The following is an 18,580-nucleotide window of genomic DNA, read 5'->3' as shown; positions in this document are numbered from 1 at the left end:
GACGTCGCGCTGCCACTTCGCCGCTCGCCTCTATCGCGCACGGGGGTTGCGTAAGTGCAGCTATGAGGGATAACGGGGGGGAGGGAGAGGGTGAAGGGTCGTCGCTTGCAGGCCCGGGTTGTTTCAGCTCGCGTGGCTCTACGGTTGGCGCAGCGCCGTTTCGCAGGAGAGAGATCGCGAGATACCGTCGCTGGCCGGCGTAAATGAAATGTGGTACGTGCCAGAAAAAAAAGTTTGTACTTTGCTACCCCTTCGCCTCTCCCTCTCTTTCTCTACCCCCCCGCTGATTGATGGGGCGCAAAGTTTCCGTGCGCGTCGGGGAAAGAGAGAGAAACGCATCGTTTCTTTGCGGAGAGCGAGGAAATTCGCGAAAGCGGAATCTTAATAACGATCTCATATAATTTATTATATATTTCATATATTAAATATGAATTAAATGTGATGAAAACGATGTATTCTTATTATGAAAAAAAAATGAAAAGTATAGACTTGGGGATATTAAATATGATATATGTATATATTGCAAAGCTGCTCTTTTTATCTTCTCTTTTACATTGTTATATTAAAATTTAAAAAAAAGCTGAAGAGCCTTTTGTTAAGTCTAACTGGATGTACCTGTTACATAAAAATATTCATTCGCACGTCGATAATCACGGCGAGTAAGAACGAGGATTTTTTTGAAGGCGGCGCCGATAAAAATATGTTAATCGACGACGATAAAACGCAGCGGCATCCCTTTCGGGTAATGACGCGATACAATATGCGCCATCACGACTACGTGAAATAATCCCGATAAAACGAGCCGTGAAATCTCCTAACCGAGACAAATCCGGGCAGATTACGGAAATCGCGAATAACTTCATCGGAGGTGGTCCATCCGATAATCAGATCCATCCGCGGCAGCGGCGACGCGAGAGGAGGCTTCGAGAGAGAGAGCAAAAGAAAAAGAAAGAGGGGTAGAAACGAGAAAAAGAGAGCTCGCGCGTTCCGGGCTTTCGGGAATCCTCTCGAGAGAGGGTGACGATTCTCTCTTTCCTCGATACCTCTCGTGCCGGCTCGTTCTCTCTCTTCTGACGTTCGTCCGGCTGCGTCTCTCTGTGTGCACGTTTTCGTGCGATACGCCGTGTTATCGTTTGCATTGCAAATGTGCAACCCACTCCGCCCACAGTCAGACACACCGGAGAACGACGCCGGAGCGTGCAACGTTTTACGGTGAAATCGGCCGCGTGTGCGAGTTCGATGCTATATCGAGGTTCGCGTCTCGGATGAATCACCGCACTGAGACAACCCTAACGACGCGACTCGCGGAGAATGGATGGATTTACGCCGAGAGTTGCTTTTTAGAAACGTCTTAGCTCGCTTCGATATTAATGAGATACGTTCTACAAGATTAATAATTCTCGAACGTAGCGAAGAAATCGCGCGAAGACTGCAAACATTTTATTTTTTAAATGAAAAGACATTTTTAGTATGTTTATTTTCTTCTATTATAATTATATATATATATATATATATATTTTTTTTTTTTGCATATTTAAAATTAAAATATTAACTCTCAGAGATCGTTAAACGCATCATATTATATGCGCAATTAGGATATTGGGTTTTTAATAAGTGACGTTTAAAAAGATACGTCAGTGTAGCGATATATAATGTAGTAATTAAATCACGTGAATAACGAAATGTTGTAATTAAAGATTAAATGCGAGATAAAAATTTCATCTTTTCTCGTTAGCATTGCTCTCTTTGGATAGTAGGATTATGGCCTAGAATTTTTCTATGGCATAGAAAAGGCCGAGTCACCCTGTCGCGCGCTGGTCACGCTAGTCGATCGCAATGGAGAGAGCACAATGGGAGAGGCCCGTAAAGAATCGTTGCAATCTATCATATTATACATCACACTTTTCTATACGTCGCACACAGTCTTCTCATAAAAGCGTCCGGCGAGCGCTATCTGGGGTATACGTTTTCTATCTATCTACATTCAAGTGATAGGAAGCAAAAACTATCTGGAACAGTACTTTCGTCGTTCCATTTTATACTACTTTGCGGAAAAAGAACTTTTGCTTTGTTATACATACGCGATATCCTGTGATGCTTTTACGTTTAATTTTTCCATATATTAACAAGCACGCAAGTTGAATATTTTCGAATATTTATATCATTGATTTAAGATAATTTTCTTTTTTTTTTTTTTTCATCAAGACGATCGATTCATCATGTAGGCATCGTCGATGATTGATGAAAGGAAAGACGGAAAGCCTGATATTAGAGACCTCAAGGACGAGGGACGATCGGTCGATCCTTCGTTAGAAATTCCGCGCAATCATATTCGAGCAAATAATTCGTTAGGGCCTCCTCGTTCGTTAGGATAATTAAAATAAATTCAAATGACTTTCTTGCCTTCTGTCTTTGGCGTCGCCGCCTCGTCTTTCTCCCCTGTATCTATGAGACGGTCCGAGCTCCTTAAATCCGTTGATTAGCGCAAAAATCTGCTTACAAATTAAGCGCGGAGGCGCTCTAGAACTCTCCCCGAAGAAGGAAGTCGCTGGATAGTCGTTCTTTTTCCGCCACGAGGAAGGGCAACCGGTATAAAGCGAAGAAGATGCAGTGGGAAGAGAAACGGAAGGGGCGCGAGAGAGGGTGAGAGCGCTTTTAATATCTTAAGTAAACCCGACTCAGGATAAAGGAGGAAAAAATAAGTTGCGCCATACGAGAGTCGTGAACGGGAGGGAGAGACTTCGAGGGGGTTACGCGAAAACACGGTCGACGAATTAAAATACTAGCGAACAGGGAGAAGAGATTGCGGGAACGCAGAAGATTATCTAGAATTCGAATATTGCAATCGGAAGTGAAAAATTAAATTTTTTGCAACGAAAGAAATTATCCGGTATTTATGTGATATTTGACAAAAATATGAAGTATTTAATATTAGTCAGTAATGATAAGACGTGATGTTTACTCTGTGTCAGCTCTCTACATTCAAGAATAAGAAGAAATTAATTAAAACCAAAGTTATACCTGAACTTGTTTAAAAGTACACGGTTATTTGCAGAAGAGGGAGATTATCTGTACGCCAACGTATTACAACATTAACTATGAATTCACGACATTCATCGACTTTAGTGTCTCTCTTTTGTCGCGCACTTTCGGCGACATCCGTTAAAGGTTTCTCACGTCGCGTCTGCGAGAAAAAAAAGAAACGTTCGCATGAAGAAGCGGTTGGTTCCCGCTCCCTTGAAAGACCAGAGAGGAAAGAAAGAGCGTTGGTTTCCTTAATGAGAAGTACAGAGTAAAGCTTTCTTTGCGTCTCCTTTTGCCAAACCGCCTCTCGCCCATCTTAAACCCCCCTTTTCATGCTCTTGCCACCCTCTCTGGGTCGCATTCGCGAAGTGGAGTTGAATCGGATTCGCGGCTTCGAGAGGCCGGGACCATGTAGACTTTTTTTCCGGGCGACGAGCAGCCGCGCTGAAATGCTTCTTGTGTAAGTAAAAATCTAAAGTGACTACCGAGATCTAAGTTTTAATTAGTTTATCTTGGCCGCGTGGCCATTGAATATTTATGAACCATCGCGGTCGCTCGCTGGCGCGGAGAAAGAGAGAGAGAGAGAGAGAGATAAAGTGAATGGGGCGAGGGAGAGTGAACGAAGGAGATGGTAAAGGGATCCTTTGGCCACGTTACTAGAGGTGGGAGCTTGGAGGGACCAGAGGATGTCGCCGTCGAGGGGACGAAGAATGAGATTTCGGCGAGCGTGGAAAGGAACCGGCTGTGGTTGCTGTCATCCCGCGCGAGATTACGATTTTCGCTCTCGACTTCGTCAAAGATGCGCCATTCCGGCAGACGTAATTGCCTTCGGAGCATCAAAGTCCGTACGCGATTCACACGACGTAGGGAGGCTCGATTATTTAACAATTAAAGAGTTCGGTATGAGGCGCAAAATTCATATCGTCAAATTTTGTTGAGAATAATCAAAATCTAATTTTTAAAGAAACTGAATAGAAATATTATTTTTATTTTTTCATATATTTTTCTCTTAAATAATCATTGAATAAAAAAGTTATTGAAACAATAATGAAAATAACATCTTTTTAATAAGCACGTGTATTATGTCCGTTGGAGAGAATAAAAGAAATGACTGAAAAGGCTCGATCTCAAAGATAAATTTGACTACAGATTGATTCATCCTTATTCTATATAATATAATTCTCGAATTAATGGCGATAATTGAGTACGATGAAGCGAATCGGGAATAATGGTGGAGAAAATCATAGAAAATAAAAAGAGACAAGGGCGGGACGGCCGATGGTCAGGGCGGAACTTTACCTCCGCGAAATTCCAGGGAGATTTTCGGAGGAGGAAGAATCTATAAGCCCATAAATCTACGAGCAGACGGATCAGAGGGAGAGAGAGAAAATCTCCTCGAGAGAAAGAAGGCGGGCGCGGGATCGGTTGCACGAATTTATGGCGGTCTCCGTAAAAAACAGAAGCAGAACGCCGTGGAATTTTTATTTCCACCCGTTGCCAAGGCATTCCTGGGGACCGTCAGATTAGCAATATTCTACTGATCTTAAATTCGGGAAATAGATGGCTGATTGATATATTAATGTCAATTGATAAATTTACTGCATAATTTTATGAAGGAAAACGTTGAAGCGCAGCATTATAAGGAGCTATTGAAATAATTTTGGAAGCATTTATGTAATTTTATATTAAATTGCAGCTGAAAATACATATAATCTAACTTTAAGCTTATTTTAGACACAGAGAGTAGACACAGAAGATAATAACATTTTATTACTTATCTGCGTCTTTAATTATGAAAAAAATTTTGCTTGTAATGTTAGCATTTTTTTTAATTAAATGTTTGATAAAAAAATTATACGACGCGTGTAGGTCGTTTACGATGCCTAAAGGACGTTAACATCGGCGGCTATGATGGGGAATTATGTGCAAGAAAAATCCGTTCGATTAAATCCTCTGTCGAGCCCCATTTGCGGGTGTCATCGTACTTTCGCGAATATTCGCGACACGTTTATTCACACAGCAGCGCACACGACTAGAGATGCGCGTTACAGATTGTCGATTCATATTTACATTTTAATAACTCGTCTCTTCCACTTTCTCGTCGTCCCTCTACGTATTACGCGTATGTTGAGCGGAGTCGCTCGTTTTCTTACTTTTCTTTCATTCGACACGCTCGTGATTATTTCAATCCCCTGATAAAATTATGATCGAATGTAATATCTTTTCTACCATCGTTATTAATATTAATATCTTATATATGCTATTAATATATATACATATATACAATATTAATACTATTGAATATAATGATTTTTCCTATATATATATCTACAATTAATTTCGAATAAATTTCGTTTTCTAATTTGCAAATCTTATCTCCATCTACTTTATATATGAAAATGAAATAATCTGACTGTTCTTCGCGATACGAGAGATTTTTTTTATTTTCATCAGCCGATTATCGCGCATGTCTTTCATTTTTTCTTTTCATCTATCTGTCTATCTGTCACGGTGCTATTTTTAACGACTATCTGCTTCACCTCCGCGAAAGAGCTGGTCTCGAAACGGTAAAACGCGCAGCGGGCCTACGAACGGCGACGGCGGGGAAAGCATTTAAATTTAAAAGGATCTAAGTTCGGAGTTTTAAGCGGACCAAAGAAAAAGTTCGCCGTCTACTCGCGCCCCACGTCTGTCGGGTGTATTTGCATGAGAAAAGTGCTCTACGATTCTTTCGATTACACACTTGCGACGCGCCGTGTGCCCGTCGAGTTAGCTCGCATTCTAGAAAACTCTTTGAGAGGGTCCTCGGGTAACGATGAACTTTTCAGATAGATGTGACACCGTACACGTGTTCCATTCACACCAGAATGGCCGCGTAGTTCACTTCGACGAAGTGCCTCTTATGCGCGGCGTATTCGATTCCTTTTCGCTTTTCCTTTCAAATTTTCTTCTTCCTCCTCCTTCTTCGACTGTGGCTGGTTTGAACATTTTTCCGATGTGACAGTTGAGTCTTCCTGAAATAATTCGTCGCGCGACGAATCGTTTAATATTCACAACGTGCGCGAAGAAACTTTGACTCACGATCTCTAATTAATAATTAAATGAGTTGAGGCATACTTTTTAACAATCTTATACAATTAGATATCACGGATTATTAATTACGCGTTAATAATTTTTTTAATCTTAATTGGAAATTAGATTTACAGAAAAAAATGTAGAGGGAGAAAAAAGATATCGTATATGTTAATTTTTTATTGAATCTATCATTATAGTTGAATTTTTCGCTTTCCTTGATTTTTATAGAATTTTCTGTAGAGGCGAAACAATTTTCGTAACGTTACGCGCGCAGTTTGGCGGAGATTGATAGTTTATTTAACGAATGTATTTTATATTTATTACTTAGAAAAATATATTTTCTCCGCAATATCTCCCTTCTATTCTTTTCTCAAGCACGACGATCGGCTATTCCCAATGGAGGTTGATATTGGCGGTTGATTATCAATTTTCTACCAATTTGGTTCCACTTGTAGCGGCGCCGGCTTTTGTCCCGCTAATCACCCCTTGGCTCCCGCTTTCACCCCCCGCTGGGTACATCCGATCCGCTTTGCATATTACGACGCGATATATCTCCACCATTGTACCCGAGTTGACGAGTCTCGTCCAAACGTCACGTTCCTTCTCTCCCTCTCTAATGATTAATTTTTTTTAAATCTACAATGGCAATAATGATTTTAGAAACACTTTTGTAACGACCGCATTGTATCGAGGAAAGGTATTATTTTTCAAATCTAAAAATCGAGTAAAATGATAGAATCGATACAAGAATATTTGTGAGTCATCTGAAAATATTATCGTTACTTGTTATCCATCTGCCTTCTGATATCAGACAATCTTGTTCATTTAATAGGCTTCATTGCAAACGGCAAAGCGCAATTGTTTGTGGAATAAAATAATAAACAGCGAAGATATATTTTAAATATTTTCCGTTGGCACATTTATAAACATCGATATCGCATCGAGGTATGTTGCGACGATGGGTTTAGATATACATTACGATGCTTCCTTTCGAGACGAAGAACGTTGCTACAGTTTTTCGCGAATTAAACGGACGGGAGAGCGCGCGCTCGACAAAACAACAGAGGGATCAAACGTGGACGCTTATGGGATCAGCGATCTGAAAACGTTGTGTTGTTTCAGGTGAGCCAGCTCTCACGCGCCACACCCTGTTTTCCGCATTGAAACCATCCCCCGTACCTGCACACACCCCCGTGTCCAGTCAGCCGCGTTCCCTCACTACCGACCGATTGGAAATTTGAAATCGTTCTCTCTAGTGCAAAACAATTTTTCTAGAAAAAAAAGTATCGAATAAAAAAAAAAAAAATGCGCCGCCGCTGTGGGATGTAGCCTCGATGTGCGGTTCGGCGCGAGAACAACCGCCATCGGTGAATATATTTTTGCCCGAAATACTGCCGGAAGACTTTCGCCGAAGATATTATATTATTCGGAAGGGTAACTTTACGGGATCCCCTCGGCAAGTAAGAGAGAGGAGCTTTTAGGATCAGTTAATGACCGAAAAAATATTTTATTCAACTTTATTCCGGAGCATCCGACGAGATATATTTGCTGCTTATTATTTTCTTCAACGATTTTAAAACCATGTTTAAATCGTGTGCTGCACAATTAGCTTTCTGTTATGATATAACGAAATATCTTGACTTTCAACACTTGCAGTTCGCATAATTTATATACACTTTCTCGCTATTTTATTACGGGGATGTTGTAATTATGGGCGGCCCGCTTAAACGAAAATATGAACCATTTTAGATATACGAAAACAATTTGAATTTAAAATCGCGCAGAGATTTAGTGGGCGGTGGGATAAGGACTCTTTGTTTTCGCGTGCTTAATAAAAATGTCGGCGAGATGATGATACGGCGGAGAGTATATCTAGCATCGCCACTCCTGCTTTAAATTCCGCGGGACTGCCGGCAATAAACGGTGTATCACTGTTTTTCCGGCGTATTAAGCGACGTTTACTATCAACGGCGTTTTTCGCGGACTTGAGCGACGCGAAAATCCGTTCCATATTTCCGTAACATCGATATCATTTTGACGATGAAAAAGGGATATTAAAAATTAATCAGTCGCCAAAAATATTGTATTTCGCGTCCAGCGGCAGCGCAAAACATGAATTTTGTATGCTTCTTTTGACTCGCAAATTTATCTACGTCGATAATGTCGATAATTCATCATGCGCGTTGTAATTCGGCACAATAAATTCCGGTCGCTGCTTTACGCACGCGATATAATTTATATTCCGGAATTTTATTAAAATCTCGCCGGAGAGGGAGAGAGAAAAAGCGACCCGCCCGCTTATTAAACATCGGGACGTTAAATGGACGCCGTGGCACGTATCAAATCCGCGCTCGAAGGAGGAGAAGTGACGATATTTAACAATACACCCCGTGAATACGCCACCGGAACCGGGACATGATCGTTTTGTGACACCGATGACCAATCGGCGCGAGAGGGAGGCGAACGCGCCCGGTAATGAGAAAGCCATGCACACCATGCCGGCCCGATTCGCACCACCCGCATAAAATTAACCGGCTCGCTCGCTCGTTCGTTCGCTCGTTCGTTCGCTCGTTCGTTCGTTTTAATTAACGAAACACACAGAGAGCGGCCACGGCACACGTCGATCTTCTCGACGCCGCGCCGCGCCGTTGCAAATGCGATCGCTCGGCCGTATGCGCTCGGCCCCGGGAATTTGTAATGTCAATCATTTTTGTATATGTGTATCTCGCGATCCGCGCGATACGCGACATAAATCGACAGCGATTACCAAAACGTTCGCGTTTATAATGTATCTGCGAGATTTTTTATGCGCGTCATCATGTAACCTTTATTCAGATTTTTATAAATTATCAGATACCTCTGTAGGATTCAAGATTATTTTATCAACTGATCCATTGGATCGTTAGAAAAATATTTTAAATACCGTCAATATCTATTATAGATTTTCACGGTTAAATCTCAATTTTTTTCCACTCAGTCTTTATTAAAATATTGAGGAGGCTCGCAATCGTCGCGTTATTAATTTAATCGTATTAGCACGGGAGATCTTCGTTCACTTAGGGTCGCGAAGGATTATGTAAGATCGGAGTACGGATGATGTCTCTATCCTTGATGAAGCGTTCCGTTATGTGAGAACGATGCAACACGTGTGCACGTATATAGTTGCATGCGTTCACGTTAGGGTACACAAGGCGCCCTACGAGGTATGCAACATGCCCACAGGGTCACACGAGGTCAGCCAGTCACGGAGTTAATTAGACACTGCGCTTCGCCGGCTACTCACGTGGCACGAGACTTACAATCAGATATCAATCGTTCCTCTTATGCTCCTGGATGGACCAGAGAACGCCCGGTTTCCATAAAAGAAAGAAAAAAAATAACTCTTCCCTCTTCTTCTCTCTTCCACGTTTTTCGTACTCTGCTATCACATGTTTCACATATATATTTGCAGAAAACGAAATCTTTGACCGAGGACAGGTCACCTAATTTTTCTTACTTATATAACAAGTAATTTTTTTTTAAATAATACTTTTTATTATTAAAGTTAATGCACAATGTGTAAATAGATTTTAATGAAAATTTTAATATTAATCTTCTATAAATTAATAGCTAAAATAGTGTCTTATTTAACAATTTTTTTTTATTGTATAATTGTTGATTACGCGTAGAGAGAGATTGCAAAACATTTTGTGGCAAAAGAAGGGAATATATTTTCTTGTAACTTCGCCTTGTTCTACTTTGCACCTTGATTATTCCAGCTAATTCGGTGTTTGCCGTATGGCTGGAAGATAAGGAAACGAAAATCACTTTTCTTCTCTCTGTTTATCAACAAACCAAAGATCTTTTCTTTCTCTCTCCCAGACTCTTTTAACGCGTACAACCACGAGCTGACTAATACACATTTATATGAACTGATTACATCGTTTTCTCAGCTTCGTTTAATCCGAAGGTTCTTAATCGAAATCTTGAAACTCCGTCGTTCGTTCCGCTCTTAAACTTAATGCAACCGTTCGTTGATGTTCCAGAAAGGAAAGATTACGAAATCTAAGATTATCAAAGTTTGTACATTTATTCTAACTTTGAAATTTTTAATTTACATCATTAACTTTACTAAATAATTTAGTTTAACTGAATATTTTTTAACTTATAAAATCTTTAGATCATACGTATAAAATATACAATGAGATATAACATATATGTATGAGATATATTTTTAATATTAATAGAATTAAAAAATCTCTGAAACTGTATAAGAGCCTAAAAAAGATCTTAGCTATATTTTTTGCCATCTTTCATCAAGAATCTTTCTTAGAATAAATACAAGTGCGGAGTGAGACACAAAAAGATTTCGTCATCGGGGAGGATGCTTCATTAAGGCGAATGATAACGAGGTAGGATTCGAAGACGGTTGAAGCTCCTTCGTCGCGCGGATTTGTTTCGGTGTTAAGGGTTTCGTTTATTTACCTCCGGTGCCACTCTGAACGTGCGAAAGTTACTATTGCTCGCGATTCGTCGTGGCGCAAAGAGATAGCGATAGAGAGATTCGTCGGCGATCGTTTACGTGCCGACGAGTTAAAGAGAGAGAGAGAGAGAGAAGGAGAGAAAGAGGAAGAGCGAATCCTGACGGAGGGGCTGCGGATCCGCCGCCACCCCTACCGGGTCGTTGGAGATGGAAGCAATAGAGATCAACTAGTATGCAAATCGCATGTAAATATCGCTCACTCTCCCGTTACCGAAGCAAGCGAAGCCTCTCGCTCTATATCCCGCGCTCCCGATACGTCTTTTTCTCTCGTTTCTACTGCACTTGTCCGTTTCTACATCTCGACACCCTCTGTTTCTCTTTCTCTTTCTCGCCTCTCCGATCGTCGAGCATCGAAGAGAAGAAATCAAAGCCGGGACAAAGTAAGCACGAATGAAATCGTGACGGAATTCTTCCTCATTCCTCGTGCATTCGTTTTCAACCCCTCGTCGAAGTCGAGTGCCGTCAACTTCTTTACTATTCAGTTTTTTCGACTCGTCCCGATATACCGTTGAATTTACGAGACACCGTGTATTGCTGACGTTTAATATGTCGGCAAGGAAAAAAAGATATACGTTCTTGTGTGCTGGAAGCGCGTGTGTTTTCAGCATTTAAATTGGTGTTTCTCGAATCTAAAATTTTAATAATCGAATATATCGCGTTAATAATATACTTAATAAAAAATTATCGTTTGCAAGTTTTATAATTAATTTTTCTTAAAATGAAATATTTTAAGAAAGCAAATTTTTGAGAAAATTCTGATAAAAGGTTTCTTCACACAAAATTTCTTGCAGTAACACAATTTTTCGCGAGATATTCCTTTTCGACTAATTGTGACGTTATGTTTCCGACTGTAATATCGAGTAATCATATCGTTCTTAATAAAATCTCTGTTCTGCTAGAACTTTAAGAAATCAAGCGTACAATTTGAATTAATTTACGGACTATTCTCGAATTGAAAATATTGTATTTTAATTTTACTTTAATTTTTATTTCAACCTGAGAGATGTACACATATACACTTTATATAGATTTAAGTCATATTATTAAAAAAAAATATTTTGACTAATATTTTATATAAATATAAATCCTCTTTTTTAAGAACGCTTTATATAGATTTGCAAGAGTATCTCTACATTTCAGCACTTAAACGATGAATCGCCTAGCATTTTACAAACACAGGGGTGTTAGACGTATTCTCCGATCGTATTAAAGGGCTGTAAGCTTCCGAGAAGGGTTACGTGCCGATTACGTGCGTAATTTGCATATTGAACGCGTCGCGAGGCAGAACGGCGTGCTAATTTCCTCGGCTGGTCTGAGAAAAAAAATCGAGGATACTCGGTAAGCTTCTCTAGCACGGGTCTTAGCGCGCGCCATAGTGTTAGTCGCGGAATTATATGATGACTTCTGTCTTATTTGGAACGGCATCGCACACTCGTAGTGTGAGAGACCAGACTGCGAGGGATGGGACAAGTAAGACCTCTCTAACTCCAGGTATTTTCATCCTATATTCCTCGACCTCCGCTCGGCAGGATTACTTCGAGAGACCCCGAGAACTTCTCCCTTTCTTACCTTTCTCCAGCCTCTCAGCTCCCATGCTTCTATCGACGCCATTCCTTCTCGCATTTTCCGAATTTACCATTCTTAAAATTTTCGATAAATCGATATTTTCGTCGACACACCTCGGAACATTTATGTATTATTGATTTCTCTTCATTTTCTTTTAATTTGCTCGTTCAAAATGCTTGAAATGAAAGAATAAATACAATAGTAACATTCGCAGTGTTTTTTTATTATTATTTTATATTTCAAACTTAATTTCAATATCATCTCTTGTTACGAAAACCTTGATTATCTCATCTAATATATGCTTCCATTCGAATGTTCTTTCTTATTCTTTTTTTTTAATTTTTAATCAATTGCACTTAGAGATATTTTTATACCATGTATTTTTCTTGAAAGGCTATTTTCTAATAAATTATAAATTTTTTCTTGTCACTATTACAATATACCAGTTTGAAGAAGAATGCGGTAGAAATTTACGTGTATAAATGATTAGCAGTTAAGAGACACTTTGAGTCCAACTCGCGAGTGGTTGAACAATATACCATGTATTTTTCTTGAAAGGCTATTTTCTAATAAATTATAAATTTTTTCTTGTCACTATTACAATATACCAGTTTGAAGAAGAATGCGGTAGAAGTTTACGTGTATAAATGATTAGCAGTTAAGAGACACTTTGAGTCCAACTCGCGAGTGGTTGAACAATATACCATGTATTTTTCTTGAAAGGCTATTTTCTAATAAATTATAAATATTTTCTTGTCACTATTACAATATACCAGTTTGAAGAAGAACGCGGTAGAAATTTACGTGTATAAATGATTAGCAGTTAAGAGACACTTCGAGTCCAACTCGCGAGTGGTTCAACAATGAGTACAGATGTTCCCGAATGAGAGAATGCCGAGATTTCGGAATAACGGAGCGATAGTTACAAGTACGGATTCGGCAAGGAGGCCGCATTTTCTATGCAAAAGAGTTGAAAACGCGGGTTGGTAGAAACTGTGCGGTTGACGGAGGGGGTAAAAGAGAGGGTATGTAGCGGTTGCAGCCGACGGCACGTTTTAATAATGCCTTCTCTCCGACAGGGTGGAGCGAGGAAGAAGTTTAACGAAGATTGTGCCAGATACTTTTAATTGCTATTCCTCTCTCCGCTGCCGTCGTCGTCGTCGTCGTCGTCGTTGGAAAATGAAGGGAGAGTCGGAGGACTGCAAACCATCCCTCCCTCTCGTCGTCGGTAGAGCCTCTACCATCCCCTTCCCCCACTTTCCAGCTTTTTTATCCCGTGGACCCTCGTGATTTTATCGTCCTTGTATCCTCTCGACTCCCGTCCGCCGAAGAGGTTTGTTATTTCAGCGGCGGATAGGCGACAAAGGAATTAATCGGGTCGTCTCGTCCTCCTTCTCATCCCTTCTTTTAGAGCCTCGCGGGCCCTCGCTCTCAAGTGCCGTCAATTAAATTGAAACGTTAAAAACCAGATAAATTGAAACGGCCTGAATGTATCGGCCTCTCGCCATTTCCTAGCTAATATAGTGGTCTAATGACATTCTATCGTAAATTATTATTAATCCCTTGTGTCGATGACGAATAAATCGCAAAATTAAAAGGAAAGAGAAACAATCGATCAAGACATAATATTATATATATTTTTTTTTATTTATACCACTAAGAAATTATGAAGTGTCAGATTAATATGTAGATTCTACATTGCAATTCAAGAAGAAAAAAATTCTGCGGTCTCTCAGCCACTTCGCGTATTATGATTTCACTGCGCGGCACCGTGCGGAGCGACTTCAGTACGCACAATAAAGCGAAGGCTCACGGGCGGATATAATGCGAAGTCTAAAAATCAAAACACATTAATCTCGGGCACGTGGCGCGGGTCGCACGCTGGTAACAAAACAGCGTGTACCCCGCCTCGCGAGGCACGCATTGACGTATTCGTCGCTTCGGGGGACGATAGTCACGATGACGCCTAAATCGTTCAACTATTTATACTATTTATCATTCACTACTCTTTAAATAGAAGGTGTATCGCGTGTTGCGTAATACACGTCGAATTTGTTTGAAAAATATTGTGGCAAGATACAAAATAATAAATAAAAATTTCTCGAAAAAATTGCTTCTTCAAAATGATATTTCAGGTAATTGAAAATAATTTAGAGATTGCATTTTCATACACGAAAATCTGGATTGTTCCACGCAGCGAATGTTTATCGCGCCGGATATACGGATTTCGAGCAACTGTGACGAATCGGGCTAATCTGTCAACCGGATGATCATGAATCCATAAATCGTTCAACTATTTATACTATTTATCATTCACTACTCTTTAAATAGAAGGTGTATCGCGTGTTGCGTAATACACGTCGAGTTTGTTTGAAAAATATTGTGGAAATATACAAAATAATAAATAAAAATTTCTCGAAAAAACTGCTTCTTCAAAATGATATTTCAGGTAATTGAAAATAATTTAGAGATTGCATTTTCATATACGAAAATCTGGATTGTTTCATGCAGCGAATGTTTATCGCGCCGGATATACGGATTTCGAGCAACTGTGACGAATCGGGCTAATCTGTCAACCGGATGATCATGAATCCATAAATCGTTCAACTATTTATACTATTTATCATTCACTACTCTTTAAATAGAAGGTGTATCGCGTGTTGCGTAATACACGTCGAGTTTGTTTGAAAAATATTGTGGCAAGATACAAAATAATAAATAAAAATTTCTCAAAAAAACTACTTCTTCAAAATGATATTTCAGGTAATTGAAAATAATTTAGAGATTGCATTTTCATACACGAAAATCTGGATTGTTCCACGCAGCGAATGTTTATCGCGCCGGATATACGGATTTCGAGCAACTGTGACGAATCGGGCTAATCTGTCAACGCGATGATCATGAATCCTGGAAACTGATGGACAGGATCAATAGATCTTCCATAGCTCGAGAATCGGGACGTGTTCACGGTGCGGCGCGATTCTCTCCCTTGTACCACGTGGACCTTTATGAGCCACCCTATTCTGTCCCCATACAGCTCTCTTACCCCGATCGACAATGTCAAAGGGAGGTATTTAGCAATGGAGGGTCAATTTATCGGGGTGTGATTTTCTGTAGCCGAACGGTCTGTTCGTTTGTGTGCGCATTAAAAAGAACGGAAACATCGAAATATACTAGAAATATTGAAATTTTTTCTTATTAACGAAGATATCTCCATAATATAATATATAAAAAGAGATGCGAGGAAAAATCTGGAAATTTTTTTATAATATTTAGTACACAGAGTTTGTCTTAAAAGGTTTACAATGCTATTATCTAAAATTCATTATTTAATGAAACTGTTTATATTAAAAAAATATCTTTTATATCTTAATTACACACTCATTAAGAAGACGTATTGAGAAATAATTTCTTCACATTTTACATACAGTTAAAAAAATATAGTACTCTTTCCTATGTCATTATTTTGATATATCTAAACATAAGGTTTATTGGCAAGTTGATATCTTTATAATGACTTGCTCGGAAATCAATTTCTGGATATTGCGCGATAATGTCGCGAATTTTTTTCCGCGTACGCACGTATATACACGTAGAAGATGCATGTGCGACGCGCTTATCTAATTCAATTTGGCAATATCATGCCCATTGAGAGAATAAATGATTACCGCGAAGATATGAAGTTATCTGGTCCCGCGGGACGCGTAAATTGCCATTACCCGCTGTTCCCCATTGGAGGAAAGAAAGAGAGAGAGAGAACGCCCGCGGCTTTTTAGGGCCCCACTCCGCTTCGGTGATCTTAATTATTAATCGCACTCGTTCATCAAGCCAATCGGCAACGGTTCGCCCGTCGGTTATATCTCAGATATAACCGCGTATCGCTGAGTACGTGGAATACTATACTAAGGGTATAATCGGAGAAATTCATCTATTTCCGCGATCGTTCCTTCGTCGGTGATTTATGGCGGGAACTAATGGATGAAACTGGAGAAAGAGATGTGTATTTAAGGAAATGCTTCAAGTTGTGCAATATGGATGATGATACGAGAGATGACAGATAAAAAAGATGTATTAAAGTCTCATTAGAAACTGCTTTCGATCTTCAAATTTCATTTTGTTTTTCGGAAATCTAATGAGATAGTGCGAGCGCTTATTTTTTGACAATTAAATCTAATTAAATAATATAATATTTTGTTGGTATCAAGTTGGAAATATAAAGAGTTTAATAAATAATTTATTAAATCATTTTTACAACTTTGTGCGATTATATAAGATTTAGAATTGCATTTGAATTAATGTATAAAAACTAAAGTAAAAAAATATTAAAATTTTATTTTTTGACTTTTTGCTCATGCATAATTTTTCAATAAAACTAATGATTTAAATATTGATAGGTATAATAGTTAGAGAGTTAATTTTAATATTGTATTTCTATGTAAGTATAGGTGTATAATAAACGTATATCACAAAATGATGATTTATCGAAACTGTTAAACACGCGATTTTCGGCAAATCCGTGATCGCGAGAAGGATGACGATCAGAACTAAGTTTCGTGGAGGTTTACGATGAGGGTGGAACAAAGAGGGATAGGAGTTGACTGTGGCAGGCTTTTTGGAGGGGTGCTGATGGAAAATCGTGACGGTAAGAGGGGGCGCAAACAATGCGTCGAAGATTTAGCGTGACACCGATGGTGTAAAACCAGTTCGTGCATTCGCCGAATCGTCAAACGGTTCGAAAAGAAAAATCATTGATGCGACTCTTCATTATAATATAGCGCTATCGGCAGAGCCAACACCTTTGGATAATTTTCAATTCTTGTTTTAACTTTCATACTCGCAATTGAGCAATTAAAAACAAAATAAAATAGAAATTGGTTTTATATATTCTTTATTATCAAAATTTTTTAAATTTTAACATTTTTTTGCTCTACACACTCGAAGGTAAAGAGAGATTTTCATGTTGTATTACAAATAAACGTGCTTATTTCGCAGGCAGAACAAAAATAAATGATCTTTACATTACCAGAAAATTAGCCAAACGTTTTTCACAATTTTTGACAGCTAGAAAAAAAAACGGACTGTAGTATCGTCGATCAATTTTTTACTTATTTCGGGCGCGACACCCCGATTCACAAATCTCCTCCGCTAAGTACGGGGTTCCAGACGAGGAATCGAGGGGGTTATAGCCCCCCTTAGTTATCCCGATCATGCGTGAAAAACAGAGGGGTCTATTGTAAGCTCGTCCTGTGGCTAATGCGACTGTCGTCGTCCTGCCTGAAACCGGGTGCAGGCACAGGATCTCGTTCTGGCGAACATTAGCCAACGGTCGTTTACCTCGAAAATCCTTCTAGGATGCGTACGTTGGGTTCCGCCTCGTTGCAAGCGAAATTTTTTCAGCTGTACTTTCGCACGAAAGTCGAGAACTGTTCTTACGACTGCGAGTCACGCGCTTGGAAAGTTGTCTCGTGTTAAATTGTAGTTGGAATTTTTGGAAATTGTACCAAGATAAAGAAAAGATAGCGCTTCACTATTGGCGTTACGTGCATCGACTTCGAAACGCGAAAGAAATAATATGCGAATCGTTCTATGCGAATCGTTCTATGCGAATCTATAAATTTAATTATAATTATGTGACAAAGATTTTCCTTTATTTATAAAATAAATGATTAATTTTAGAACAGAGCGTCAAATTCGACATATTGTCAATTTTTAATAGAGAGATAATAAAATTTCAATTCTATATCTTCGAAAAAATTGATTTATTTTCTCTTTTTTTTTATCTCAAAAATATCCCTATATTGAATTATAAATAGACCTTCTTGCTGCAAAAAAAACCGCTACACTTTATATCTGGTTCATATCTGACTTATACTCGATGCGGGCGCGGAGAAGGGAATATTCGACGTAGAGGGAGTCGGTTGTTCTTTTAACGCGGCTTTAGAGGGGGTCCTTTATGCTGACACAAATATCGCTTATGCCGACGTCGCGCCGCTGTTTTGGTAACCCATCGAGCATTGTGCCTTCCAAGGCCGTGTGTACCAAACACCGAGTTCTGTGTACCCAGCAAACACGGCTGTCACGTGGCACCCCGAGCCCTTCCGCAGCGCGGCACCGAATTCGCGGGCTCCCCTTTAGGGATTTACGCAACTGCACCGTTCCGTTTCGGTATCGGTGGCCGGTCCAAGTCTCTTCCCGCCGGATACCGAGAGCTTCATTCACGGCGAGAAGCTGTGTATCTCTCCCTGTCCTGGACCTCTCGCAGGGCGCGGCGGGTAGCGGCAAACACACGTGCGTCGTGCTCTTTGCGTCAGCTTTGTTTGCGCGAGTCGCTCGTCCGAGCGAGTAATGATCGGATGGGATTGGGTGGGATTGATTGAAAAGGCTTTCGCGATG

At 39.7% G+C, this 18,580-nt stretch overlaps 2 long non-coding RNA genes across 2 annotated transcripts in view; one reads left to right on the top strand and one right to left on the bottom strand.

Annotated features, from left to right (window-relative positions):
• Nucleotides 1–18,580, top strand: part of LOC114931747 (uncharacterized) — a 205,643-nt gene that overhangs the window by 20,116 nt on the left and 166,947 nt on the right. The gene's annotated exons all lie outside the window — the stretch shown is intronic.
• Nucleotides 1–18,580, bottom strand: part of LOC114931754 (uncharacterized) — a 75,651-nt gene that overhangs the window by 8,040 nt on the left and 49,031 nt on the right. The window lies entirely within an intron of this gene.

This window comes from Nylanderia fulva, unplaced genomic scaffold (genome assembly GCF_048542155.1).
Source record: "Nylanderia fulva isolate GAGA-0341 unplaced genomic scaffold, ASM4854215v1 Scaffold23, whole genome shotgun sequence".
Lineage (NCBI taxonomy): Eukaryota > Metazoa > Arthropoda > Insecta > Hymenoptera > Formicidae > Nylanderia > Nylanderia fulva.
The sequence above is the reverse complement of the archived record's forward strand: the minus strand, read 5'-3'. Positions and strand labels throughout refer to the sequence as shown.